This window comes from Pollicipes pollicipes, unplaced genomic scaffold (genome assembly GCF_011947565.3).
Source record: "Pollicipes pollicipes isolate AB1234 unplaced genomic scaffold, Ppol_2.1 Scaffold_6052;HRSCAF=7182_pilon_pilon_pilon, whole genome shotgun sequence".
NCBI lineage: Eukaryota > Metazoa > Arthropoda > Thecostraca > Pollicipedomorpha > Pollicipedidae > Pollicipes > Pollicipes pollicipes.
Window position 1 is genome coordinate 22,886,911 of NW_023596805.1, and position 27,656 is coordinate 22,914,566.

At 49.8% G+C, this 27,656-nt stretch overlaps 1 pseudogene; it reads left to right on the plus strand.

Moving 5' to 3' along the window:
- The first annotated feature begins 943 nt into the window (after positions 1 to 943).
- The window catches only part of LOC119104365 (alpha-1-inhibitor 3-like), a 54,778-nt pseudogene continuing 28,065 nt past the window's right edge, over positions 944 to 27,656 (plus strand).

The window sequence follows — 27,656 nt, forward strand, 5'->3', positions numbered from 1 at the left end:
AGCCCAGTCAAACTGTCACCGTTACCGGGTGACTCTTTGAGCCCTGTGATACAGAAGCCTAATGCCAGAATAGTTGCGAAATGTCCGACCGGCTTTTTAATATAATCCGCTCGGTAGCATGGGACCACCCAGCCAGATAATCAGTGCATGCGGCCTTGGTGTAGGCTACACATATCTCGGACTCAATCAGCACAATTTAGCCATTGTCATAACACTACCTATTTCCCAAAAATGAAGTCCGCGAAAACGGGTGCGTGTTTCTTTCCTGCACATTTGTTGTCTGCAACGTATTGCTCACCACGCCATGCGAGAAAATGTACGGACTTGGTGTTGAAGTCGCCATTGTCAGATGGAAAATGTCACCTCGTAGATCATTGTGTGGCGTACCTGGGGAGTGCTCCATAATTTTATAACAAATGTATCTCAAAGAAAACACGACAACCAGCCACTCTTTTCCACCCAAAAGCGTGCACCCAACCCTGACATGGACTTGAGCCCGGTGCAGGCCGGCTAGCTGCCACCAAATCCTTGCAGCTGACAAAACCACACTTCGTCTCCGCGGACCCGGGTATTCCAGGCGCTGATTCATGCTTGTCTAGCAGTCGTCAAACAAACCGGATCTCCAGGTTCCCTGCCCCCCCCCCCCCCCCTCCCCCCGCCTGGCGGCCTTGTGAAAGACCACCCACACGTGCCTATGGAAACGGCGAGCACGGGACAGGGTAAACTCGCTCTCAGACGCTCCCGGCAACACAGGCGGCTTCATCACAGCTGCAATGGTGTCAACGATAGCAGGGGCTCCACGGACAGTTTTCCAGCTCGCCACCAGAGGGCGCTCCACGCAGCCCGTACGTGGCCCTCGGGCCGGCCGAGCGACAGTGGCGCCCTCACCTGCGCTGCGGCGGTCGCGGCATTATCGGCTTCCGAGAGTCGCCGGCTGGGTCAGTAGTGGGCCTGGCGACTTCCCAGAAATCGTGATGAAGACGTGGGTGGTGCTGCTGCTGACATGCGTGGCGGCGGCGGGAGCAGTGAAGGCGCCTGAAAGGTAAACCGTTCAGCTGCTGGTACTCCACCCGCCTGAATGTGCTTCCGTCCGCCGCTGAGCTGCATGTCCTCTTTACCGTGGCGAGACGAGTTGTATACATGCGCGGTAATTGCGCAACGGTAGCGTGTCGGCTCCATTGTGAGCTGAACACTGCCGACCGAATACAGGGCACAGGATACCACACTTGAGACGAGCCCCACGCCAAGGCACAACTCCCAATACAGCTCAGAAGCGCTGCAGGTGGGGTGATGCAGCTTACCAACACCACCTGCATTTGAATTGTGTTACGAATGGCACATCACACGCTGCCCGCTATGACAATGTCTGTTTCGCACTTCTGTCAAGGCACAAATAAGTACGCAATGCACAGTACAATATCAAATAACATGTTTTGAATGCTTGTGGATGCCGGTACATATAATTGTACCACGTTTGCACACCGCCACCTACGTCGAAATGGTAGGATCAGTTTGTATTTCGGGTGAATAGCGTGGAATTTGCCGTTCTCCCCTCTGAGATCTCGGGAGCTGCCTGGCTGGTCGTAAAAAATAATGCTTTTCGATTTACTCATTGAGAAAAGTGAAGTCCGAAGACTCCCGGATGAAGTCTGATAAGATTACTTGACCTGAAGTATAATTGTATTACTTGGTCTGAAGTTTGATCACCTTACTTCATTGCTTTGTCTAGAAGAATATAACCGGAAACAAATAAAAACTGTCAAAACATTTCTTCAAAACATTTCTTCATTTCATGTTGTGGATATGGGTAGCACGGTCACAATAACCACTCACTCAAAGGAACTTTTGACACCTTTTTAGAACGTTGTAGCGTTTATTTTCTAACCTCGCACCTTTCATCAGCAACGTTCTGCTAGACTTGTTTTTGCATAAATTGTAAAACATGTTAAAACATGTAATCACAAGTGACTTATTATTGAACGATATGATCCTGAGAGCCCGCCTTACTCCACACAGCACCGATGTTTACAATAATGAGACAACCGGCATCCATCGCTCTCGACTGATGCATATTGCTGGTTCCTAGGCGTAGTATTTTTCTAGAATTCGGGTGAACTAAAGCCATGGGTTGAAGACTGTCAATAAAGGGCATCGTTTAACATACAAAATTTATGCTAAGTCGGATGCGTGTGTTTTACTTCCTGCACGTTCATGGAATTGCATGAGACGATCTTTTCCTTATGGAATGCTTATTATGTACTCATAATTCCTACATACCTTTAACAAACTTTTGAATCGCTTGTCACCTCATTTATCTATCGGGAAAACAGCTAGTGCGAACAACGTCCCCTCGCGCTCGTGTTCGCTTCGGCTTTCAGATATCAAACAAGGAACTTTAGCCTATACCACAGCATAACGTTGTTGTGCGGAACAGTCCTGATCCAGCCACGTGCCCTTGGCAGCAGACAGGTTAGAGGGGTGGTGCAACAGATGACCAGAGGGACGGGGTAATGGATGACCGGACAGGCCAGACGGATGGAGTGATGGATGGCCAGATAGGTCGGAGGGATGTGGGGATGGACGACCAGACAGGTCAGATGGACGGAGTGGTGGATGACCAGACAGGTCAGACAGATGGAGGGATGGATGACCAGACAGGTCAGAGGGACGGGGTGATGGATGACCGGACAGGTCAGAGGATGTGCTGATGGATAACCAGACAGACCAGAGAGATGTGGCGATGTATGACCAGACAGGCCAGAGGGATGGGATGATGGGTGAACAGACAGATCAGAGGGGTGGGGTGATGGATGACAAGACTCCTCAGAGGAATGGATTTATGGATGACCTGACAGATCAGAGGGACGGAGTGATGGATGACCGGCCCATTCGTTCAACGGTGTGGGCCAGTGTGTGTGACAATGAAGCTCAGTCAGAATCGAAGTGAGCTGAAGAGGCTGCTGTGTGGTGGGTTTTCATTGCATGCCAGAAGAGTGGGTGGTAGGCATCCATGGTCATTTACCCTGATTTGCTATGCTATAAAGATACAGTCCAATGGGTCAGTTGCCACGTGTTTATTCACTACGGAGTCAAGCATAATTCCTAACCTTTTGATGGCTTGGTGGTGGAATCACCTGGTTGTTATTTCATGGGTCTCGACACTGCCACCCAAACATGAGAATCCCGGACAGCGGAATAACTTAAAGGCGAAAGCTTGGCGTGATGGAATGCTTGGTGCCCATCTTACCGTCTGACGTCACTTGACCTTTACACAGCCCGCTGCTACCGGCTGCAGCCCATGCCAGCCAAGGCCAAATAGCGAGCCCATAATGCGACCCGAACCCTCCCCGTCACCAGCAGGTGAGTGGTGGTGATTTGGTTTTTAAGGGCGCGTCGGTATCGGGGCCATTTTGCGCCCACCATCAGCAGCTGAGTCGGAATGCACACGCTCTAAGGAAATTAGCAATTTAGGCGAGCTAAGAAAAGGAATGAAAGTAAATATACATGCTGCTATTTTTGCAGTCAAGCTGGCGCATTTGTGGAAAAAATCGGAAGCTCTAGAATAGCAAAACCGCGTAATAAATGAAGTTTTACCGCCTTTACTGCACAGCCTACCATGAAATGTGCGTTACGAAAATACGGCCTTGCCATCAAAGAAACAATGGCCGAAAGCAGCCAAAACCACCCGACATTGCGCTTGTGGTTCCAATTCAATGCCTTCCGTCCCATGGTAACTGACGCACTGTTACTTCACCGTAACCGCCGGGGACGACGGTAGCGCAGCGGCTCAGAACCAACACTCATCAGTGGTTCAGAACCAACACTCATCAGTGGTTCAGAACCAACACTCATCAGTGGCTCAGAACCAACACTCATCAGTGGCTCAGCACCAACACTCATCAGTGGTTCAGAACCAACACTCATCAGTGGCTCAGAACCAACACTCATCAGTGGCTCAGCACCAACACTCATCAGTGGTTCAGAACCAACACTCACCAGTGGCTCAGAACCAACACTCATCAGTGGCTCAGCACCAACACTCATCAGTGGTTCAGAACCAACACTCACCAGTGGCTCAGAACCAGCACTCATCAGTGGCTCAGAACCAACACTCATCAGTGGCTCAGAACCAACACTCGCCAGTGGCTCAGCACCAACACTCATCAGTGGTTCAGAACCAACACTCACCAGTGGCTCAGAACCAACACTCATCAGTGGCTCAGAACCAACACTCGCCAGTGGCTCAGCACCAACACTCATCAGTGGTTCAGAACCAGCACTCATCAGTGGCTCAGAACCAACACTCGCCAGTGGCTCAGAACCAACACTCACCAGTGGCTCAGAACAACACTCATCAGTGACTCAGCACCAACACTCATCAGTGGCTCAGCACCAACACTCGTCAGTGGTTCAGAACCAGCACTCACCAGTGGCTCAGAACAACACTCATCAGTGACTCAGCACCAACACTCATCAGTGGCTTAACACCAACACCCATCAGTGGCTTAACACCAACACCCATCAGTGGCTTAACACCAACACCCATCAGTGGCTTAACACCAACACCCATCAGTGGCTTAACACCAACACTCATCAGTGCCCCAGCACCAACCTTAATCAGTGGCTCAGCACCAACACTTATTAGTGACTCAGAACCAACACTTATCAGTGGCCCAGCACCAAGAATCGCCAGTGGCTCAGCACCAACACTCGCCAGTGGCTCAGCACCAACACTCGCCAGTGGCTCAGCACCAACACTCGCCAGTGACTCAGCACCAACACTCGCCAGTGGCTCAGCACCAACACTCGCCAGTGACTCAGCACCAACACTCGCCAGTTGCTCAGCACCAACACTCGCCAGTGGCTCAGCACCAACACTCGTCAGTGGCTTAACACCAACTCTCGCCAGTGGCTGAGAACCAACACTCGCCAGTGGCCCAGCACCAACACTCGTCAGTAGGTCAGCACCAACAGCCGCTAGTGGCCCAGCACCAAGACTCGCCACGAGCCCCCACTAGCTTTGCGAAGGCAGATGCTGGGACTACGCCACATGTGCAAGCTGGCGCAGTTCCCGGATCATCCCACCTACAAAGCAATGTTTTCGCGTAACTTACGAAGGCTTTTTCTACGTCAACGGTCTCCACAAACTTCCCCCTTTTGTGTACGAATGAGAGAACTTTTAGACGCGAGCGGCCTGAACCTACGACGTGTCATCAGACGTAAACCCATGAAGACTGCTCCTTAGGAGCTAGCATCGCCAAGAGTGGATGTTTCGTTATCAAGCATGTAAAGTCAACGCGTTCTCATGACGGAACTTAAAGGGGCAGCCTTAGAACACATAGCTTCTCTTGACGGGTACATGATGACTTATACGGATGGTTCGAAGACGGACGCAGGTGTAGCGTGCGCCTCTGTGTGTGGATCCACAACACGGTCATTCACACTGCCTTCACACGCGTCGGTCTTCACCTCCGAGCTTATAGCCAGCAGCAAAGCTCTCTGTTTTGTTTAAGTGGACGATAGCAATTTGCATTTTATTCTTTCCGACTCCTTGAGCAGTCTCCTGACTGTTGGCGGCTTCTCCCCGTCGAATCCACCGGTCCAGGACATTAAATCGCGTCTTAGCTCACTGGATCGAGCAGGAAAAACGGTCGATCTATGCTGGATCCCAAGTCACGTGGGGATATGCGGAAATGATCTTGATGACACGGCAGCGAAACGCGCTAAGACAGGGACACCCATACCTATAACACCACTACCAGCTCAAGGCATGTACCGCGCAGTGTCGTTGTTTACGCAGAAGCGATGGCAGTTCCACTGGAACCCGCTGAGCGCAAGCTGCAGTCCGTGAAACCCCGTATTGGACTATGGCAGTCGTGCTTTCGGGACAATAGGGTGGAAGAAGTTGCCCTTTACCGGTCACGAATAGGTCACAGATATGCTACGCACCGTTACCTGCTATTGGCTGGCGACAGGCCATGCTGCAGTCGATGCTCTGACCCGCTGACCGTGCATCACGTACTGGTCGCTTGCCGCCACCTTACTGCAACGAGAGCGCAGTTTTTCGGACACCACGTCCAAAGTCGCTCGCTTTGTGACTTTTTAGGGGATTCTTTGAACGCCGTCAAGTTTGGTAAAGTGCTCCAGTTTCTTCGCGCTATAGATTTCCCAGTAATCTTTTCATCATGATGCAAGGGCTGATCATCAAGGCTTTTTAGGGTGACCTGATTGATGCACTTTTCTGATTGACGGCTCTGCATAACTTGATAGTTATGGGCGCTGCATGACCTACAGCAGTCGATGCGCCCTAAACCCCAAGTCATCATCATCATCTGCCCTACACCTGGAGCTGCGCAGTGGCGACCGCGGCCGGCGCCAGCCCCACACCTGGTGCTGCGCGTTGGTGACCGCAGCCGGCCCCAGTCCACACCTGGTGATGCTCAGTGGGTACTGCGGCCGGCCCCAGTCCACACCTGGTGATGCTCAGTGGGTACTGCGGCCGGCCCCAGCCCACACCTGGTGATGCTCAGTGGGTACTGCGGCCGGCCCCAGTCCACACCTGGTGATGCTCAGTGGGTACTGCGGCCGGCCCCAGCCCCACACCTGGTGATGCTCAGTGGGTACTGCAGCCGGCCCCAGTCCACACCTGGTGATGCTCAGTGGGTACTGCGGCCGGCCCCAGTCCACACCTGGTGATGCTCAGTGGGTACTGCAGCCGGCCCCAGTCCACACCTGGTGATGCTCAGTGGGTACTGCGGCCGGCCCCAGCCCCACACCTGGTGATGCTCAGTGGGTACTGCGGCCGGCCCCAGCCCCACACCTGGTGCACAGGCTCAGTTGACGCCAGCAATCCGAGCAGTGTATCTTAAACAAGCCACTCGTCCAGCCTGTCCGTGGCATGAGGTGTGCTTGGCCCTCTGGACTCCGTTTTGGATAGCAACGGTTCTGGGTGCAGCGAGCCGTACGGAACATACCGGCACTAGGATGATGAAATGCCAGTCGTCAAGCAGGTGGCGTTTCCAACGTATTAACAGTGACGTACCAACCTGACCGGACACTTAACAGAGCGTGAGCGAAAAAGCTGAGCTAAAGAGCTGCAGGCTAAACATTGTCAGGGCCAGGGCTGCCCGGCGGCCGCCGCAGCGTCTGAGAGCGAGAGCGCTGTACAGCGGACTACCGGCCAGACGGCGGCCGGTCGGACCGGCAGCATTCAGGCGCAGAAGAGGCCGCAGAGGCGGAGACAGGGACCGGGGCAGGCGGGACGGTGGTAGTCAGGCACACCAGAGATACCGAGACCCAGAATGGAGTGTTGGGCCAGCACCCTATGTCAACTGGCATCTGGCCCTGATGCATTGGAATGCCAGATCCAGTTCACGTCCGTCGCTCAAACGCGCGCTCTATCCAGGTAACTGACGGATACTGACAGTAACTGACAGCAAAGTAACGGAGGGTTGACTGTGGCCTGTTGATGTCAGGGCTAGAAAGAGCGATATATCCAGGCGAGAGTTCTTGTCACAGGAAAATGAGCTGCTCAAATGTACACGTGTAATATAGCCCCGAACGAATATTGGAACAACAGATGGGTCGTGCGGTCGTGGATTGGATCCGACACGATCGGTTTGATATATACGAATTTGCCGTTATTGGCCGCGTTTATCCACCTCATGGGCGTGCAAATATTTCGCAAGATTTGATTGCAATCAACAGTCTTGGGTTTGTGCATGGAGGCAAAGGCAAGATTAGCCACTGCGGGAGACTGCACTCATTTGCATCCATTATCTCACAGCGTCAGAGTCCCACGAGTGGAGCGAGCTGATCGACGGGTGCGGGACGCAGACCTGGCAGAGTGCTGTCGCAGCATTCATCGTGGCCCTGTGTGAGACTCCGGTCAGCTGTGGCCCAGGTACATGGCGCTCGCTTGCGGCCAGCGACGTTACTCGGCAGTGCTCGGTACTGTCCCTCGTCCCCAGGTTGTTAATGGTGTTCACTTCATGGTGCTGACACCCACTAGTTCCCTGACGATGTCGGCAGTTTTCAAGCAGCCGGACGCGTGTGAGGTCCTGATGGTTCAAGCACGTTCCCCTTCTTGGTCGAAGGGGAACAAAGTCGAGGTATTTTAGACGGGCTTCAGCTACGTATTGAGCAATGCACATGCTGTTTTATTCACCAGTGGTTTTGCCATGAAGAGATGAAGGCCAACACTGAAAAAGCCCAAATGCTGGGTGCTTGGCACGCCAGAGGTTTTGATAGCCTTCCTCGTCGTCTCTGTCGAGCCATAGCGAAAGATGACAAAATGGTGAAAATCATACTACAGCAATACGAAAACGTATTGCGCAGACCCAACCCAACCAAACATTACGAGTTTTAATACGCGCTCTGATTAGGGTGAACTTGACTTCTCTCCTCGCGAAGGGTTTTCCGAAATGATTTCCAAAAGGCGCTACATAGCCGCACCAAGCTTTGTCTAACTAAAGCCAATCCAATAGTGGATCTTTTGGCACTCAAATAGCATGTACCTTGCAAGGCTACTGACCTATGGCAGGTCAAAGCCAGGTGGTGTTGGTCGACTAAGGCCATTTCTAGGAAATCGTTCAATCTGATGTGACAACGGTGTGTCAGCTGAAGCCGAATTCCATTGACAAAGGGTCATGTATGAAGGTCAGACCAAGGTCAAAACCAATATGCTCTTTTACTGGACAGCTTGCTTTATGGGTTAGGTTCTGGTGCTCCTTTTAAACTCACTAATAACATGGGCCGTAGCAGACATATTCTTTGAATTTCTTTAAAGTCGTAGCAGGTCACCGACCTAAAGATGCTCAGGCCAACATTTCGTTATTGTAGCATATTTCCTAGCATAATCCGTGACGCTTTTCAAATGCCAAAACAGTAGTAATTCTGCAGGACTTTGGCCACCATGACCTTCCCAAGGTCAAACAAGGTCACGGAAGTTCAATAAAAACTAGTGATATTTTTCTTACCACCGGTATGTACGCTCAAAGTGGTTCCATGAGGAGGTCTGGGGCACTTTGAACATAAATTTTGAGTTTGACCTTGTTCGACCTTATTTGATCCCAATGTCATGACCTAGGATCCTCAAATTTTAGCACAAGTGAGTTTGCATACAGACCAAACCACTCTATGGGATTGTTTCTCCAGCTCCGTTAGTTTTTTGGGGGGTGTCAGAGGAAGTTAAATTGACCACCACGCGAAGGTAATTCAACAGGCCACGTGGGGGCGTGTTAATGAGCATTGGTTCGAGGGGGCTAGGACCATCGCAAAAGGATCCAAATTAACACTCCGGCTCACGTACATAAGCGGAGAGGGACATACTCCCTTTGGCAACACGCAAGGTTTACCTAAGACAGGTCACACGTCTTCCCTCAGTACCGCATACCAAGCCTTGCGCGAACCCTGCCGTAGCCCACTCCACACTTAAGAAATGGCTTTGCGTTATGCCGGTCATCGTTCGGAATTATCACCTCGCAAACCCACGTGTTACAGCTAGCGGCCTGCCGCCATTAGAACCCGGAATGTAATGAAATTTTGCCTGGGATTTGTGACGTGCGACGCAAATCGGCAAAGATTGCGTCGGACGAAGATTCGCACAGGCGTGGTTTTGCCCGCTTTCGCAGCTCAGTACCTTCTTGCCCTTCTTCATGTTGGGCTGCAGCCATATCTCAGCTCGTTCATGCCCTTTCGAACCGTCGCAAAATTGTACACGTGGGCGGGAGCGGACATGCGGGATTTTAGTATCGTAGCATAAGGTGGTGCATAGTTTGCCGTTTGCCTCATCCTCCAACTGTTCTAGGACTCCGCCAGCCCAGCTGTGATGCAGGACCTCCCCAGTCATGCAGCGCGTCTAACGGATGACGTCATCCCCTTCCTTAGCGGCTTCCTCTTCACGGCGCCCAAGAGGATACAAACCGGCACCAACGAGCACGTATGCGTCAAGCTCTTCAACCTGCCCGGGCCGGGGCGGAACGTGAGCCTCACCCTCTCGCGTGAGACTGAGAGCGACATCTCGTCGTTGCAGGTGGAGCCGATACCGGACACGGTAGACGGTGAGTTTTAAAGGGCCGTATACAGTGGGGTCTTGGATTTCAACCCCTTCAGGTCCACTTATACTTAATTCACTCTCTGTGACGTACGTGCGGTGAGGCATCAGTGACATTCTACATACTGATGAGTGGTTGTCAATTACCGACGATACCCCCGCGCCGCAAGCTCATTGACACTGTTACCTGATACTGACCCTGATACTGATAAACACTGATACCCAGTGTACCGGATTACCCAGTTGTGATCTTTTGTCGCGGTGGCTGTCCTTTTGTCTAACTCCATTGCTTTGCCACCATGATTGGCGGCTAGTAATTGCCCCTGCCGTTGTGACTGGCAGTAACGAGAAGACTGCAAGTGTCGGATAAAGCCATCCGTATCCACATCAAATGAGTAAAGGGTTGATTTGTGCAAGCTTTTAGGAAACCATAGTGTCACATTCGGCGAACTAGCGATGGCCTGTCAGCCCGCGTTACGGAGAAGGGCCCAGCAGGGCGCAGGTTAGTCACATTTTACCTAATTTTTCCGAGGAAAACTACAAGGAAAACCATTATTTTCACTTGATTGAATACGTACGGACTATTCAAACTTCCCCTGATGTAATCGCTCTTAATCTTACCTGATTTGTGGCATTCATAACAACGCCTATAACGTGTTTGTGTTTTGATTAAGATGGTTGGTAAGAAAGCTGGTAAAATCGAGACGACAAAGCATCGACAAGTCTTGACACTTGCTTTGACCGTTGCCATACTAGGACTTGGCAGCAGTGTGTGTGTACGTGTTGGCTATTAAAAAGGAAATAATTAGTAAAGTTCCATGAGCACTTCATACACGCTCATTGGTTACTGAGCAGCGCATCGGTGTCTTGAATACGGGAACAGGCGCCGTTTATGGTAAGCGTTGCAAGTGTAGTGTTATGTCAATATCGATCTGGGCAAAGGATGCAATCAATGTGGCATGCATTCCTCTTTTAGGCGTTTAGTCTTTCTATTGCGTGGAATTCAGCTGTAATATTGAGAAATGTTTGTTTAAATCAACAAATGGCAGGAACATCTGGTTTCGAACTGCTTTAAAAGTATTCTTGGTTTATTTGCGTTGGAAAATTGCGGCAAAAAATTTACATAAGTAAGTAAGTTTAGCTAATATGAGCAAACATTCACCTACTGCCATCTAGCAGAGAATACAATCTCAGAGGTATCTTTTGACGCAGCTTCGTACTGCTTTCAAGCCGCTGGTTCGCTGCGTGACGCACCATGTTGTGGGCGTAGATGTGGGCATGTGCAAGGTATTAGGGAAATATCAGGTAGATGCTTAAAAAGCTATGCACTTTGCTGTTACTTGCACTTTTTTGTTACATTGAGTTCAGTTCGAACTACTTTGGTAGTGATTAGCACACAACAGTAAATTTGGGTGCAATATTCCGCAAAACTCTTCCATAATTCATAACGGAATCGCTGGAAAATTTAAACGGGTGGGTGACGGGTAGACACAACAGAAAACGTGTGGATAATAGGTGGGTATTAACCCTAGGGTAGCGTGTGGAGTGGAGAAGAGCCATGTTGCTAGTAAAGGCCCCGAGGTGTCATCGGCCCTCACTAACGCTCTCATTGGCTAGGTTCCGATCAGCCCTTCTGATTGGCTGTTGCACTGACTCTGCCATCCTTCTCAGCTGATGGCGAGCACTGTTTTTATCTGGTCGTGCTGCGCTCGGCGTCCATTGGAACGGGTCAACTGGCTCTCACCATTGCCAACGCCGCCGGACTGCTCTTCTCAGAGACGTCTCCAGTGCGTATTCCAGAGTATGCTAATGACACAATAGTGCATATAGTCATCATGCGTGTCAGCGTTTTTTTGCATCCACGTTTCTTCCTTGCTTTTTCCATTCATGTTTTTTTGCATGCAGTGCCATTTTATCAATCTGATTTCATTGCATTTCACGTCTCATGCACAAGCTAGTTCACAGTAGTAAGACCATAGACGGGGTGGGTCACGTCTTAATATTTATAAATTGTGCAAGCTGAGTCGACCCAAACTTTTGGTTTTTGTGATAAGCACTTTTCCATGGGGTGATGGAAGCATGATGCAGTTTTCAGCAGCAGTCCGCGCAGTTATTCGCAGATGCGCTGGATGATGCGACGGTCTCCTGATGAAGAGCTCCAGTGGAGCCTGTACGCAGCCGCGGTCTTGATGAGGAAACAGCACAGCAATAGGCTCTCACGCTCTCAACTTTTCATCTGCTTTTGCTGATGCCAACGGGCGCATTCATTTAGGTGCCACGCCGATGGAAACCCGGGAGAACCCCTTACTTTTTCAGGGCAGAGGGTCCCCTGATAGAACGCCAAGGGGACCGTTGCCTGTCCCTGTCAGGGACTGAAGAGTCTTCCCGTCCAAGCACTATATTCTTACCGGCTACCATTCTGGTGACACGCCCCCCCCCCCCCCCCCCCCCCCGTAATCAATGCGGTAGTCATTAGAAGCGATGCATCACACATCGATCCCCTTCCTGGCGTAGGAGGCGTTCTGATCAGAGAATGTGACCCTGCATTGAAATAGACACAGAAGAAGCAGTTGTCTTCCCCCCCCCCCCTCCTACCGATAGGCAGAAGGCAAGAGCGTGTTTCTTCCCCCTTAAAACTTTCATGAAGGACGTTTCTCCAAGCAACAGGCATTGTAGCTACCAGTCATTATCAAAGCTCGCTTTTCTACATCACAAAGCTAGTTTTCTGGATCGTGAGGTTACGTTTTGGAATGTGGGTAGCCTATCCGCTAGATTAGAAGGCTTAATATTAGTTAAGGAAGTCCCTTTGCTGCCCCAGGAGGCCCCGTTACAAACGAGCAGACGCTGTTCTGGGTTAGGAGGCATCCTTTTTAGTCTGGAGGCTCAATTTCTGGAACAGTACTTCTCTTAAATGCATCGAATGACCGCGACTCATGATCAGGATGCCTTGTTTTGTGATAATGAGGCCCCTTCGTTGCATTTTGAGACCCCCTTCGTCAATCAGCCGCATCCTGTTAACTCCTCTATGCATCAGGATGCCTCTTTCGGAAACAGATGATCTTGTTCCACGACAGCGAGACACCTTGACTAGATGACCAGAAGGCACCCCTACCCTCCACCCTAGCCATGAACATTTTTTAACTGTCGATATTTGTTCGCTTTGATATCAGCTGGCAATTTCATAAAAAGATACATATCACTCATGTCCGTCCCTATTGAATAAGACAGTGTTAAAATGTCCCCTCTGAGGAGACCCCGTGGTCCCACCAAACTCCCCGCACAGCTAAAAATCCACGGCGATGCCTCTGTATAGGCACTCTGACTGACACAAAAGGATTCCTTACCGGCAAAGGGGCTCCTAAGGCGCTGCAGGTGCTGCATTGCTGCGGCGTTCCCGGTGCTGCAACGCTGGAGGTCATACAGCTGCAAGAACAAATATTAGCGAGGCGCTAATGGCGCACCAAATAGTTTTGCAAATGCCGAGACCATTTCCAGGTAAACGTTCTCGATGTTGACGCAGGTGACGTCCGGCGTAATGTTGTTTTTTTGTTTTTCAGGTGTCCATCAAGGCCTTCACGCTGGTGACGCTGATCCAGACGGACAAGCCGAAATACCGCCCCGGAGACAAAGTCCTGATCCGTGTCATATCCCTGCGATATGACCTCACTCCTGTCATCGAAAACGTGAGCTGTCGGACCTCGCTGTGATTTACAGCCGACTGATTTGCGGTAGCTGCAGTTGCCGCCAAGAAATTCATGAAGGTAGTGGTGCAGTACCGCCCAAGTCCCTATTTGGCATTCGCGGCGACACTGTTGCTGATGAAAGGAAAGGTAGTGTGGAGCTGTGCACAGCTCCTAATGGGGCTTTTAGATTGCCTTCATCATGAAAAGAAGCGCCTTAATTCTGAAAGAAGTGAGTCGCGGAATCGGTTGACTGCAGAGCTTTACATAAAGTACGACAATGGCCACGTGGCAGAAGTTTTTTGTTTCCTTTCACGTTTGCCCACCCACCTCAGGTTCCTGAGGTGTGGGTGACCAGCCCAGACGACATCCGCATCGCCCAGTGGAGGGACATCAAGACCAGCGGAGGCCTGATCCAGCTGGAGGTGCAGCTCACCGAGGAGCCGCCCCTGGTGAGGTCGCATGAAGGTCTAGGGGTCTCCCTAATGTAATTATACCCCCCTCCCTCTCCACTCTCATATGAAATTGCACCCTGCTGTATGAATCGCCCATGGAGATGCGATTCAGGTACTTCTGCTGATACACTGCCGTAGCATTTCATGCTAAGAAGTCACATAAAAGCCGCTGAAAATGACTTCCAGGGCAGCTGGAGTATCCATGTGAAGACGACTGAGAGTTCGGAAACAAAAAATTTTGCTGTGGAAGAATACGTACTGCCCACATTCGAGGTCGAGGTCAAGAGCCCATCCCACCTACTTGACGGAGAAAGGACCATTACCGTCGACGCTTGTGCCAAGTAAGTCCCGATTGGCAGGAGATCGTGCTTTAAGTCATGAGGTATCCTTCAAAAGCGAGTCCTGTTGGAGCATTGTCGCGCCATGCGAGGTGCGATTGTTGCGCCATGCGAGGTCCGATTGCTGCGCCATGCGATGTCCGATTGTTGCGCCATGCGGAGGATTGTTGCACCATGCGGGATCCGATTGTTGCGCCGTGCGAGATACCATTGCCAGACCACATTGCACCATGAAACCAGGTATTTCTGTATCCCCAAATATCATGAGAGTTGATTTTCGGTTCACCAGACCGCTGGTGGCAGGAAACTCTGCTCTTCCCGTCGTCTCCTGGTGCTGCCCGCCTGTTGTTAATGGACGTATTGGGTTTAACGCAGTAAAAACGGCTACGGCGGGTGGTTCCCAAGTTGTCGAAATTGGGCAGACCGATCTCTCCAAGTTTCTTTCGTAGGCTATTATAACATAAAGTTAGGTTTTCAAGATCCCTAGCAACACATCTGAAATGGTGGACGTATGGAATGCATTGTATGGTATTTTAGTTCAAATTTACCTAGCCCGAAGAACACCTTAGCCGCGAAGTCAAACACTTCCTGCCACCGTTCTCGCCTCAGGGCCTATTGTCTTTCTCCGTTGCCGCTCGGCGAACGGTTCTGCAAGCGTTCACTGCTTGTGTGTCTCATGCCTTGTTGGGGTCCATGGCTGGGCTGAACGCAGGGTCCGATGTCGTGCCGCGGTGGGATCCATGGCTGGGCTGAACGCAGGGTCCGATGCCGTGCCGCGGTGGGATCCATGGCTGGGCTGAACGCAGGATCCGATGTCGTGCCGCGGTGGGATCCATGGCTGGGCTGAACGCAGGGTCCGATGCCGTGCCGTGGTGGGATCCATGGCTGGGCTGAACGCAGGGTCCGATGTCGTGCCGTGGTGGGATCCATGGCTGGGCTGGACGCAGGGTCCGATGTCGTGCCGTGGTGGGATCCATAGTTGATACGAAAGCAAGGTCAGATGTCGTGCCGCGGTGGGATCCATGGCTGGGCTGAATGCAGGGTCCGATGTCGTGCCGTGGCGGGATCCATAGTTGATACGAGAGCAAGGTCAGATGTCGTGCCGCGGTGGGATCCATGGCTGGGGTGGATGCAGGGTCCGATGTCGTGCCGTGGTGGGATCCATGGCTGGGCTGGATGCAGGGTCCGATGTCGTGCCGTGGTGGGATCCATGGCTGGGGTGGATGCAGGGTCCGATGTCGTGCCGTGGTGGGATCCATAGTTGATACGAAAGCAAGGTCAGATGTCGTGCCGCGGTGGGATCCATGGCTGGGCTGAATGCAGGGTCCGATGTCGTGCCGTGGCGGGATCCATAGTTGATACGAGAGCAAGGTCAGATGTCGTGCTGCGGTGGGATCCATGGCTGGGCTGAATGCAGGGTCCGATCATTGACATGCGGTATAAGCACAACATTATGTTTACGCCTTGGTCTGCGACAATATGTGTCAATTTCACGGCAGCCCCGCTACACGGTGCCCGTTACGTCACCGGTACGGTCGCTTGACACTCGTGGTGACTGCCCATTCGTGTCATACTGCAACAAGCTCTCCTAGCACTCATAATCTGACTTTCAAGAAAAACGTGGAACATAACGGCACCGGTATGCTCCTGACTTGCGATGCCTCCGTATTCATCCCTCCCCACTCGCAATGCCCCAGCGGTGCGCAAGTATGACTTCGGCGGAGGTAAGGTGACATTCACGCTGTCAAAAGTACCGAGGAACAGACCTGTCTCAAGTTCGAAATCATTCCAAAAAAATCCACAGCACGGCGGTCTTAAGCTGATATGATTTTCAGCGAAATAATTATCAAACCATTCCAGTAAAGCCCCTGCCCTGTGTTGTCCGCCCAGTCTACTGAAGGCACGACTGGTGAATGTGAGATCATCGATGACTGCAATCGTTCCTCATTACGTTTGCCCTTTAACGGTTTTTGAACGCCACCGCTGTCGCCATTTGCGATAATGGATTTGACGCTGTTCAGTAAAACTCTAGTAGTTAACATAGCAGAACGAGGTGTAGTAAATACCTGACGTTTGCGTCGGGGCCAGATTGTATTAATGACAGTTGCACATTAACACCGTCTTCAGTTTCTTTCAGCTTACTATGACTTCTTTGCGACTCTGATGCGTTGTTGAAGCAAGAGCTTGCGGCACAATTGCCACTTTTACTCTGGGATCCGTGTATGGTTCTCACGAAAAAGACAGGATGGTTTAACGCGTTTAGGTGCAAACAAATGGGGATCGAAAGATCTGCACTCCACTATCCCCAGTTGGGATGTAATAAATTATGTATTTAAAAGTGCTTTGGTAACATCGAAGGCACAAAGCTAGGTAACCAAAACTTGGGGAAAAGTGGGTGTAGGGAGCGAGTTAGGTAAAGTCAACCTCATCAGATCAACCCCCAACCGGTTTGAAGGAATGCCACCCCTGGGCTGCAGCGAGTTTCCCGCACCCACTCCCCCCATTTTCTGTCGCTCTGCGCATGATGATGACCGCTGACCTTGCCTACCGCAGGTACACGTTCGGTCAGCCGCTGATTGGAGCCACCGTGACGGTGAACGTCACGAACAGTCGCAACCGTGACGGCCCTGTCAGTGTCAACGCCACCTCCACCGTGAGTTGGCGGCTGGGTCCATGGGCGTGTCGGCTTTGCCATGGTTAGCACTGTGATGTTCACTGCTAGCCTTCGCAGTTGCCACATTCAGTGCAGGGTTCGCAGTAACGACAGCATGACCGAATGGCTTAGACACGGCCGAGACAACGTATGCGTATTACGGGTGGAGTAATCATTTGGACTATCGTCTACGGCTCTTGGGCTAAGATGCTAACAGCGTTTCGCCAGTTAATTTGTCGAGCGTCATCAGGCGCTATTCAATCCTGGAAGGGACTGGATAATGTATCTTTTTAGTGGATTTGTATCGTAAATTCGGAGCCAAATTGGGTTGTCAGTCAGTGCCATGTGTGCTGTCAACTGGATCTTTGTGACTCTCAAGCACTACTTCCTGCCGATAATGGTTATCTCGTCCCTTGCTGGTCGGTGACCGTCTACGGGCCATGCATGCATATTCCGCCACAATCAACTCTACGGTCTCACCCGAATGGTCGGCTTTCTGTGCTCTTTTTCGTCATACAGGCCGATGAAATTGTGCCTCTCCGTTGTAGGAGCTGTTCATGCCGTTTGGTAACTGTGTGGCATGTGTCGTTGTAAGAGCTGCTCATGCCGTTTGGCAACTGTGTGGCATGTGTCGTTGTAAGAGCTGCTCATGCCGTTCGGTAACTGTGTGGCATGTGCCGTTCTTGTTACGCTGTTCAGGTGTGTGGCCAGACTTTGGTATGTGTCCTTCCGAACGTTGTGCTGCCACTTGAGACCGTCCTGATAGGGGTTTGACAGCATATTTATGTCACCTTCTTTGACAATCGTTTGTTGACTTATAAAGTAGCGCTACCATTGGTGCTTTTTCGATCTTTGCCTGCTTTGCTTATTCAGCATGTTTTTTTGACGTCTGGTCTATGAAGCATTTTGTGTACACGTTGGTGCGTGCTGTCTCGGCTAGAAGGTTTGCATTTCTTGCCTTAGTCACGTCGTCACCGCGGATGGTATTTGCGATGTTGAGGACATAGCACAATCTCTTTTTGACGGCGTCCAGCTGATGTGACTGGAAGCTCTGGATATTGTCGGTATTCGTGACACCAATGTCCCGAACATGCACTTCATTATCTGGACTTTGCGTCTTGGAACGATAACCTACAGTTGTCGTCAGGTTCCATGGCGAAAGAAGCGGACAGCTGCGGGTTGTTGATGGGGTTGAAAAATGTCTGTGGATCTTGCTGGTGCGTCACAGGCCAAATGTATAGTCGACGTGTTGCATCCAAAGGAATTGGTTGAGTGCTACAGCTTTTATCGGTACGTCTTTAAAATTTGTCTTTAGCTATTCCTTTGAGAAACGTTTTAGCTATGTTTTGTGTGCAGATCGTTGAATATCCATGTACATTTTAGCAGCCACCAGTGATAGAGGGCGCTTAGGTTCACTCACTCAGTTTGCTGATAGCTTTTGCTAGACGTTTAATCATTATCAGTATATATACATATATATATATATATATATATATATATATACACATTCACACATATGTGCGTATACAGACATACATATTTAAATGTATGCATAAACATAAATATATATATATATATATATATATATATATATATATATATATATATATATATATGTGTGTGTGTGTGTGTGGTGTGTGTGTGTGTGTGTGTGTGTGTGTGTGTGTGTGTGTGTGTGTGCGTGTGTGTGTGTTTGAGTATATATATATATATATATATATACATATATATATATATATATATATATATATATATATATATATATATATATAAACGCTATGTCATGTACATTGTTTATTATTATTTTCCTTAAAAAAAACCACTGGCGGTACATCGCAAAATTAAAAACATTGCAAGGTCAGGTGTAATATTTCATGCATTTCTTCCATGACGTGAAACGGAATGGCTGGAATGGGTGAGGCGCGGGTGGGTACAGGTTATTGCGAACGTGTAGCGGATGGATATGGGAAGAACCTAATGGGTGGATTAGCCGGAATATATCTGACCCATAGAAAAACCTGTTTTATAGTACATCCTGAACCTAGTACATGCTGTTCCCAACTCCAACGTAAAATGCTTCCAGCCTCTGAGCAATGCCGTACCGCTTCACTGCTAGTCGCCGTATACTTTACAATCTAGTTTGTTCGTTTTCTTGACGCAACTCCCTTGCTTGTTCTCTCGTTGTAACTCGCTCACAATCTACTGTTGCGCTTATTGTGAGCAAGTTACATGTAACCCCGATCGTGAAATTCCAAGTTTCTGTGGCAAGCTCACTACAGCACGTGAGCGCAGTGGTGATGGCTCTATCATCCTCAGTGACACGCGGCCGTGAAACCAGTGCCGTGAAATTTTTGAAATGTTAGTGGCAGGTCGATATTTTGTAAATAACACGAAACTATGACCATGACGGCTGGGCCAGTGTCATTAACAAGTTGGCGTCGGTGTGGCGGCGCCGGGGCCATGTCAACGGCCGGCCCCTGTAAGGCCCCATCTATTAATGGTATATTGACCGTTGGCATCGTGATCTACCAGATCATTCTATTGATTCAACGTCTAAAAATGACTGCGATCTATGGGTTTTGAGTCGAGTCCTTCAGCCCCGTTCAATTCTCCGATCGAGAAAAATGCATAGTGGAAGGCGTACCGCGACGCAGAGTCGAAAGATGTTCGCATGAACTTGGCGGCCGTACATTCTAACGATAGATATGTTCCTAACAAGCCAGACTTCCTCCATATGCATTGTTACCCTACCGTGTGTTTGTCGTTGCAGACCGATGAAACAGGCTGCGCCTCGACGGATCTGGTTGTGGATGGACTGCTCCCTAAGCGCTCATTCTTCGCAGTTGTGAGTAAATCATAGATTATTTACACTGATCTGCTTTCTCTCTCTCTCTCTCTCTCTCTCTCTCTCTCTCTCTCTCCTCTCTCTCTCTCTCTCTCTCTCTCTCTCTCTCTCTCTCTCATCTATCTCTCTCTCTCTCTCTTCTCTCTCTCTCTCTCTCTCTCTTCTCTTCTCTCTCTCTCTCTCTCTCTCTCTCTCTCTCTCTCTCTCTCTCTTTTCTCTCTCTCTCTCTCCTCTCTCTCTCTCTTCTCTCTCTCTCTCTCTCCTCTCTCTCTCTCTCTCTCTCTCTCTCTCTCTCTCTCTCTTTTGCTCTCGGCCTTACTCAAACGATATGAACATCCTGAGGAAAGCAGATGGTGGACCCAAGACAAAAAATGCTGGGCCTTTTGGCTGTCGGTGAGATAATGCTGTAGACTGGGCTTAAATGCACGGTCTGGGAGCTAATACATGTAGAGATGTGCTGCCGTACTTCATATTTTGTGTTCGTTCAATATTTCGTTTGCGTCATATGAAGACAACAACATCGATGAATCCTTATTTCGCTTACAACTGTCGATACTCCCCGTTGTATGCTCGAATTGTGTCATCATTAAGTAAAACGTCACTGCGCTTTCTCGCGTACACATTTTGGTATGTCGCGGTCACTTATATCTTTTCAGTAAAAAATGGCCGTTGTGATCTTTTCTGCTCAGGCCACCATCAACATCACGGTGGAGGAGTTTGGCACGGGTCTTCAGCCAATCAGAGACGCGTAGTGTGCGTAGAAAGCAAGCTGAACCCGACGACGTCTTTGTTCCAGACAGCACACAATTATTCATCAAGCCCGGATTGCCCTTCTACGGCCGAGTCAGTTTGTGGCTATGCATGTGTGTATGCTTTACGCGCCTCCACTAGTGTGTGTGTGTGTGTGTGTGTGTGTGTGTGTGTGTGTGTGTGTGTGTGTGTGTGTGTGTGTGTGTGTGTGTGTGTGTGTGTGTGTGTGTGTGTGTGTGTGTGTGTGTGTGTGTGTGTGTGTGTGTGTGTGTGTGTGTGTGTGTGTGTGTGTGTGTGTGTGTGTGTGTGTGTGTGTGTGTGCGTGTGTGTGTGTGTGTGCGCGTGTGTGCGTGTGCGTGTGTGCGTGTGCGTATGTACGTGAGTGTGTGCATGCGCGCATGCGTGCATTCGTGAGGCTTGAGGCTCGGGCGTATCGCATGCAAATGGATACACTTCCAGGCATTTGTACGTAGGTCTGGACATCACACCGCTTGAGAATGTGGAATGGAATATTGTTATCTGATGATTATTGAAACGAAAATTTATCGGAGTATAAAAAGGCCTGGGAGATATTTCGGAGACGTGTTGATTTGATGGCCGTGTCAAAAGATGTTGAGTTTTAGCGCAGCTGTACGTTATGTCGGACCCGTACGCGCTAATGGCGTTTTAAGTAGTCGACTCTATTCCAGCTCAATGTCAAGGACCTGGATGGCTCACCTTTTGACGGAAGGATCGTGGAGGTCTGCTACCAGGCCACGTATAAGGAGAAAAATACCAAGTGAGTGTGATTTAGGACGCATTTTCATCCTCTCACTGGTGTCATTTCGTGCTGTTTGTTCATTTCAGACAGGCTTTTGGACAAGCGTATCACATGCAAAAGAAGTCCCAGTTTTCCTTGTAGTTTGGATGCATTTGCATTTTTAGCTCTCTTCTGTTGAGACTACTTCAATCTAGAAAGCACCGCAATGGGGGATTTTTAAGGCCATAACCTATGTTCATGAGATGTCATAACCACCTGGGACATTTCGGTCACGCCGATGACAGCTTTACGACAAGAATGGTGTCAGATTCCATGGAGCTCTTACGTACAAAGGGGAAGTATCTGGAGACCAAAACAAGTGTTCAAACTTCAATAATCGCTTGTCTCTACCATGGAAAATCATCTTGTCTCGTCATCATTCAAACGGTAAGCTTTCTTCTCCGGTGCATTTTGCAAACAGCACAACTTAGGATACCGGATGTGCTAAGCTCTTTGATCCACGTTTCCAGATTGCGTGAGACAGATCCCAGGAAGATCCCCGATGATCATTTGTTCGATGTCTATAAAAGGGTAAGTCCACTTGCAAAGTCGACAGCAGGCTGTGCATTGAGATCGAGAAGATGGCTTGATTACCCCATACTTAGAGGGAGACGATGCATTTTTTGTTGTTGTAAAAGGGCTGTTTGACATGAGAAAATATTGAGAAAAAAATCAGATATGATGGAGAAAGCTCATTTGTAAATATCAGTATGCTTTAAAGCGTAAAGGCTGCTCTCGATAACGTAAGACCACTTTTAAGTTGTTCTTTTTAGTAAATATGCTGCTCAATGCGTCATCGCTGCATCACATCATTAATGATTTTATGACGTCAGAGTTGCTGCAAACTGGCCATGACAGAATTACCACTGTAGCGGACGGCTGACCCACTTGTATTACCTAAACTCGCCTAAGGGGCTCGTCAGTTACGCGGGGGAGCTAAGCCTATGGTCGTTTTGTGTGAGTGTTCTGACGTTTTCTCGTGGTGTTCTTGCATTTCCGCGTGGTACTTTTGCGCATTATGTATCACAAACCGCGGTTCCTCTTCGTGACCTGAAATACAACATATACATAGAGGAAGCAGAATTTGTATGACATTTGTATGAAATCAGATATATCTAGATGAACAAGAGCGCACAAGCTCGCATGCGCCAGCCCAGAAACGAGAGGATCTCAAGTCATGAAAGGCCATAACTTAGAACTGTGGGCAGGGCTATCCATTTTGTAAATTTTTGGGGCCGAACTAAAGACCCGCAGCCCACCTCCACCGGTTTTAGCCCACTTAACTTTGATGAAAGGCAATGATTTTATTTAGGTGTAAACTTTAAAAAAAATCTTTAATTTAAGCTGCAGAGAAGTCATGCAGGGTGGGTCCAGGGAGCAGGCACCGGATGCACACGTCTCTTCTGTTCGGCACGCACACGTCTCTTCTGTTCGGCATGCACACGTCTCTTCTGTTCGGCACGCACACGTCTCTTCTGTTCGGCACGTGAAGGCAGCCCTTTAAAGGCTGTCTGGGAGCGCCGAAGACGATCTTTTATGACGGTAATGGGAGGCGACACGCACTTTGGTTGTTAGAGATGGGTATAGGATTAGCCATGAAAGATTCAGGTCATCCCCGTACTCCAGATATTTTTACCATAGCCTCGCAATTTTTTGCGAGTCCTTTGGCTCTAGGCGCGTAAACTTTATTGCACCGTTTATCCGCTTATCCGCTATGATTACCTTATCTGGTAGTAAGCGCTCCCACGATATTATTTGACGGATGGAACCGCGCATAACTTTACGTAGCTGTATACAATTAAGACCGGGTTTTTAGTGGTAGAAAGTTAGATGTACGTGGTCAGGTCGCTGACTATGACAGGTAATAGGCAGGCCATGGCTGTCAGCGAAGGCAATTTCTGTGGGAAGGTTTCAATCTGATGGGTCAACGGAATTTTAAACGAAATCATATATCTCCGAAATAGTTGCTTAAGCAAGTAGTCCATTGAGGTTGGGTTTTGCAGCTAACTCCATACAACTCGGGTTAAATATGAAGGTCTGACACAAATCAAAACCAAGCTGTTTTTACTGAAGAATCTGTTTTAAGAGGTCATTTTAAACGCTCCTTTCGAATGTCTTAATCACAAGAACATCAACAGAAACTTATCTTGACCTCTCGGAGGTCAGAGGAGGTCTCTGGCTTATAAGGACCACAATCCACCTTTTTTGAACAAACCACCCCGTGCATTTCTTCATACAGCAATAACAAAATTTAAACAATGCCATATAGGTTATAGACTCTACAGGTTCTCAATATATTTTTGTTTACCGTGCCCTTCTTAAGTTCAACTGAAGGCGCTAACCTGAAATAAACTCCATTGGCTTTTGTGTAGAAGAGATCTCTAGGGCTAAAGCGCTTGCATTATGAGATCTGGAAACACCTCGGAAAATGATATAAAGTTTGATCTTACTCGGTTAAAGGTCAATAGGTATTTGATGAAGTCTATTTTACAATTTGCCACGAGTGGGTTGATACACAGGGCACCGTACCCTGTGAATATACTGTTTCTGCTTGTATCATTTTCTTATTTCAAGGGTCTGTTTTACCTCTCCTCTGCTGAGCGTGTGGCAATCAACCGGCCACCCATGCTCATGTTACACTGTTGTTGTGCATTTGATGCGTGCGTAAATATGTCCGAGTATGAATGCATGTCAAATGCTGTGCGACATTTCAGTTCCCTGTGGGCTAGGTCTCTCTCAGCATTACAAAAAATAACAGACCGGCCTACGATATAAGTTTATTTTTTATGTATACGATTGCGCATTACTAAGTGGAAGCATTTTCTGTCGTAGACGGTGATTGCAGGCACCCCTTCCTTGCAGTATGAAAGTTTGGTTAAACCCAAATCGGCGAATTCATAAGGAAAGGTAAAAGAATGCAGCTAAACATTTTGAAACGCGTTAGTTACAGAATTCCAGATGAGACCCCCGCTCACTCGTAATTTTGTCCTAAGAGTGCAAGACGAGCGTGTACATAAATGTGCGCAAAAACAATAGCAATCCTATTATTAGCGGTGGCATGCATGTGTCCAAGATTAATTATGCATGACCGCCAGGTGATATTTTCGGACACAAATAGTGGAGTGGCGATTCAAGAGCATTGCATTTCTACAAACCCGTTTGCTGCAAAGCGCAAAATGCTCGCAAAAGCTGCACTGCCGCGAAGACAAACCAATTGTCGTTGCTGAAGCCCACTTGTGGCGGAGCGTTGGACCTGTGCTGACCACATTCGAGATGTGGCGAAACGCGTGATTTGGATGTGCATTCTCTTGTCTACTCCTTCTCTGTCTTGCCCGGTCTGACATAAGACGCCCTGACATACCTGAGACGCTCTGAGCTACCCACGACCCCTGAGCTGACCAGATCCGATCATAACCTGAGACGCTGCGACCAACCCGAGACCCCTGAGCTGACCTGGTCCGATCATAACCTGAGACGCTCTGGCCTACCCGATACCCCTAAGCTGACCAGGTCCGATCATAACCTGAGACGCTCTGGCCTACCCGAGACCCCTAAGCTGACCAGGTCCGATCATAACCTGAGACGCTCTGGCCTACCCGAGATCCCTGAGCTGACCAGGTCAGATCATAACCTGAGACACTCTGGCCTACCCGAGACCCCTAAGCTGACCAGGTCCGATCGTAACCTGAGACGCTCTGACCTACGCGAGATCCCTAAGCTGACCAGGTCCGATCATAACCTGAGACGCTCTGGCCTACCCGAGATCCCTGAGCTGACCAGGTCAGATCATAACCTGAGATACTCTGACCTAACCGCGGCCCCTGAGCTGACCAGGTCCAGTCATAACCTGGGACGCTCTCACCCACCCGAGATCCATGAGCTGACAAGTCTCGATCATAAGCCATTCTTCACATCACATCCTGTCCTTCCTTGACCTGTCCTGCCCTGTTGTGTTTTGTCCGTCTTCACCTGCTCTGCTGCGCGTTTCCGAGCTATTTACTGACGTGCCATATATATCCCACCCTATGCTATTCCCACCTGGTCTGACCTGAAGTGGCCTTGCTTGACCGCACGGACAGCACTCGAAGCACGTGCAGACCGAGTTCGGCTACACGCCGATATTCTGGGTGACGCAGCCGGGACCCAGATACCTTCGAAACCGCCAAGCAGTGCCGCCTGTTCACGACAGACAGCAAGGGCCACGTCATCTACTACATCCCGCCGCAAGCACCACTTGTGGAGAGTGTGCACGTCACGGTCAGTCGGGTGTGACGACAGAGTCAGTATGGTGACGTCAGAATCAGTATGGTAACGTCAGAGTCAGTGTGCGTGACGACAGTCAGTGTGGTGACGTCAGAGTCAGTATGTATGACGTCAGAGTCAGTATGGTGACGTCAGAGTCAGTATGCGTGGCGTCAGAGTCAGTACTGATGACGTCAGAGGCAGTATGTGTCACGTCAGAGTCAGTATATATGACGACAGAGTCAGTATGAATGACGACAGATTTAGTATGCGTGACGACAGAGTCAGTATGGCGACGTCAGAGTCAGTATGCGTGACGTCAGAGTCAGTATGCGTGACGTCAGAGTCAGTATGGTGGCGTCAAGGCACTGTGTGACGTCAGCGGCAGCACGGAACTCATCCTCAGCGTATGGCTTCTGCGTTGTGACATGAACGCCACTCTAATGACATCGTTGTAGGCCTCGGCCGGGTTAGTCACGTGATATCCGGCCTGACAGTGGGACCTCCTGGTCGGTGTGACGACTTCTATGAAGTTCTGGCAGGGTCCGGATCATGCTCGGCGCTATACCTGGTGGTATGACACCCGGCTTAATGTGATCAAGCTGGGATTGCATGGCGCCATTCCGTGTCCATGTTGAGGGCGTAGAAGCGCTGTGTGAACTGCTATGCAGAGGTCAGCGTCAGTAGATGTCTTGACAGTCAGAGTGGTCGGACTCGACGACACTGTGTCATGTATCCCCTAGATGGAGCCAGAGGGCATCAGCGGAATCAGCGATAGTTTCCTCACCTTTTTCTCCCCCTCTGACTCCTACCTCACCATCGACGTCCACCTGCTGCCCGACGAGCTGTCATGCCGTGGTGACGTCACCGTCCAGCTGCTGACGTCACTGGAGACAGACGTGCCGCCAATGGTGTACCAGGTACGACAGTCATGGGTATTCGTTGCAATGACACCGGGTGAACGATGCCTCAAACGCTTCACATCATGCAATAAAGGACCTTTTACAAGAGCACATCCATCGCAATGACGCAACCAGATTTTGCGCACGATGATCTTGTTAACCTTTTGTTAACGTACTCCGTCACAGGTTAGCCACAGGGCCTATTACGTACACGAGGCATGAGGCGAGTGCGAAGTGGCATGTGCTCCGTCACCGACTCGCCTAAGGCGTGTCGACTACCGGAGTCACGTGACGTCATCCCCACGGCCGCCGTGTTCGGCAGGTGATGGCGCGCAGCCAGATCCTGCAATCAGGCCGCGTGTCCAGCTCGAGCCTGACACTGCCGGTGACGCCGGCCATGAGCCCGCAGTTCAAGCTGCTGGTGTTCTTCGTGCTGGACTCGGGCGAGGTGGTGAGCGACGCGGTTATCCTCAAGGTGGAGCAGTGCTTCAACAACCAGGTGCGAGAGTGGTCAGAAGGAATGACCGAGGTATGATATACTGGGAATAATAGTTTAAAGCTGTACTATGTACGAGCAGTCAGGATCGCCTGATGATTTAGTGGCCGGGATTGGGTTCTAGCTCAAGCTGAAGGCCGCCGTCTGGAGCTAAGGACTTAAGTAGTTTGAGTTGTTACCACAGGTAAACTTCCTATACACACCAATTGTAGTGTGTGACCTGCAATTTCTGCCCTAGTCGCTCACGCATTTGTGACAATGTGCTGTAGTCTTCATGAAGAACCCGGCCCGTAGATGGCGCTTGACAGTCGACATCTTACCTTGCGTTGCCATCAGTGAGACACTCAAACTTTATACCAAACGTCACTGAATCATTCTGCTTTTATTAGGTGCTCTTGTTGGCTTGGGTATGCATTATTTCGACACACCGCTGAATAGAAAA